Source organism: Globicephala melas, chromosome X (genome assembly GCF_963455315.2).
Source record: "Globicephala melas chromosome X, mGloMel1.2, whole genome shotgun sequence".
NCBI lineage: Eukaryota > Metazoa > Chordata > Mammalia > Artiodactyla > Delphinidae > Globicephala > Globicephala melas.
The window spans coordinates 83,432,693-83,435,434 of NC_083335.1; the positions used below are offsets into that span (position 1 = coordinate 83,432,693).

The 2,742-nt window shown below is 37.5% G+C and overlaps 1 pseudogene; it reads right to left on the bottom strand.

Moving 5' to 3' along the window:
* Positions 1-358: 358 nt before the first annotated feature.
* Positions 359-1,303, bottom strand: LOC115847159 (PIH1 domain-containing protein 2 pseudogene; annotated as a pseudogene).
* Positions 1,304-2,742: the final 1,439 nt, after the last annotated feature.

The window sequence follows — 2,742 nt, forward strand, 5'->3', positions numbered from 1 at the left end:
TGGTAAAGCAAGAATTCTCACATATTATTGAATACTTGGAGACAAATAGACTTTTCCCAAATGATATTTAAGTTACTTAAGACCATTACAAATATCTTTGAAACAAGTATATCATGGCAGTACTGTTTTCAGTAGTTTCTGCTTGATGCTAAGTTTACTTGAGAAGGAGAAAGAATTAAAACAAAACAAAACAAAAAAAAAAAACGGCTGATGAGAAAATCTCATTCCATCAAAAGGAACTCTTAGAAAATGAAACTAGTGTTTAAGATAAACCTCTTCACCCATAATGAAGGCCCTCTAGTTCACATGACTTTATCACTGAAAACTCCAAAAACTCCAAATACACGATGCCCTTAACTTACACCAATGGCATTGTGACAATTAATGTAGCTTTCTCTTTGATAAATTTTGCTGTAGTCATTTCAGTATCCACAGATTCTGGAAGATTCAGATGTAATCTGTACTCAGAAACCTCGATCAATAAGTCATCCTCAGAAACACTAAGGTCACAGTGAGATACTGAATTAATACCAGGTAGTTCAACTTTTAATTCAATTTTCAGAGGTTTCTCATTCTGATCTGCCACAATTTTTAATTCATAGGCTGGTCTCTTCATCTCCACTTCAATCTCTGTACTAGAAATCTCTTCTATCAGACACCTTGTTTTACTTGAAACTTCGTCTTTTGGCAGTAAAAGTTGAGGAAACTGATCTGAATTGCTCACAGTACTGCTTCTTAACTGTTCAAGGGTTAGTTCCTTTCTCATTTTCTCTCTTAAATCTGTGGAATCAGTTTGGATTCCCATCAGATTTTGTTTCATTCTGTGAACACTTCCTTTTATTCTAAATTTGGTAACATGGTAAGAGTTTGAGAGAGTGAATTGGAGTTTTTCCTCAATGCATTTCATGGCCATCTGTATTAGTTGATCTTTTTTCACTTGGTCTTTTTCTGCTGCCTGGAGAACATCAGGATGGTAGGCAACATCAATGACTGTGTAAACATCTGATGTCTCAGACATATCTTCTGGTCTGCCAACACGTAGAGGTACTGGATGAGTGGCTGACTGGGGAGCTGGGATCCTTTTCCACTGACATAGGTTGATAAAAAGTATTTTTTCTTTCGGTTTCAGGATCCTGGTTTGTAGACAGAACTGTGGTTCTGGGGCAGCACAGAGCTGTTTCCCCTCTTTCATCTGCTGTTGAATGAACTTCTCATAGCTCTCAGGGTTACTTTCAGCCAGATCATCTAGGAGGTTCCAGAATTGAGTAACTTGGGTGAGCAGACCCTTTGAGGATGACTCCATGATTGAGATGAATAGGCCTCTTAAGTCTCTTCTCTCGGTTTCTTGACAAACGGCAACGCCTGTTACCAGGGTAACCAGACTGGTACAACATCTAATTGAGTCCGGAAAGCTCCAGGATGAAAGGTCTTTTTACATCCAGTTCCGGAAGCTTCTGCTGGTGCTGGGCTTGCTTTTCGGCTGAGCCCGACCCACTTCTTTTCCAGGAAGGCGCCCGCCTCCCTTTCTACACCTGTCGACTTCTAGAGTCTATTGAGAGTTTTTATCATGAGAGGATGTTTAACTTTCTCAGATGCTTGTAATGCATCTGTTGAGATAATCATATGATTTCTGTCTTTTATTTTATTAATGTGGTGTGTCACATTTATTATTGTGTATGTTGAGCCATCCTTGCATCCCAGGGATAAATCTCACATAATCACTGTGTATGATCCTTTCAATATGCTGTTGAATTCATTTTGCTAGTATTTTGTTGAGAACTGTTGCATCTATATTCATTAGGGATACTAGTCGGTGGTTTGCTATCCTTATAGTACCCTTGTGTGGCTTTGGTATCAGGGTAATGCTGTCCTCATAAAATGAGTTGGAGACTGTTTCTTCCTCTCAATTATTTGGAAGAGTTTGAGAAGAGTTGGCATTAATTCTTTCTTAAATGTTCGATAGATTTCACCCACACAAGGCCATCTGGTGCTGGGCTTTTGTTTATAGGAAGGTTTTTGATTACTGATTCAATCTCCTTACTTGTTATTTGTCCCTTCAGATTTTCTATTTCTTTATGATTCAGATATGGTAGTTTGTATGTTTCTAGGAATTTTTCCATTTCTTCTAGGTCATCCAAATTTTTGGCATATAATTATTCACAGTAGTCTCTTATTATCCTTTGTAATGTCTGTCCTTTCATTTATAATTTTATTTATTTAAGTCCTCTCTCATTTTTTCTTAGTGTAGCTGAAACTTTGTCACTTTTGTTTATCTTGTAACCCAGAGAAAACCATAATTCAAAAAGACACAGGGACCCCAATGTTCATTGCAGCACTATTTACAATAGCCAGGTCATGGAAGCAACCTAAATGCTCATCAACAGACGAATGGATAAAGAAGATGTGGTACATATATACAATGGAATATTACTCAGCTATTAAAAGGAACGAAATTGGATCATTTGGAGAGACGTGGATGGATCTAGAGACTGTCATACAGAGTGAAGTAAGTCAGAATGAGGAAAACAAATATTGTATATTAACACATATATGTGGAACCTAGAAAAATGGTACAGATTAACTGGTTTACAGGGCAGAAATTGAGACACAGATGTAGAAAACATGTACAGACACCAAGGGGGAGAAAGTGGTGGTGGTGGGGTGGTGTGATGATTGGGAGATTGGGATTGACATATATACAATAATATGTAAAAAACGGATAACTAATAAGAACCTCTGTAT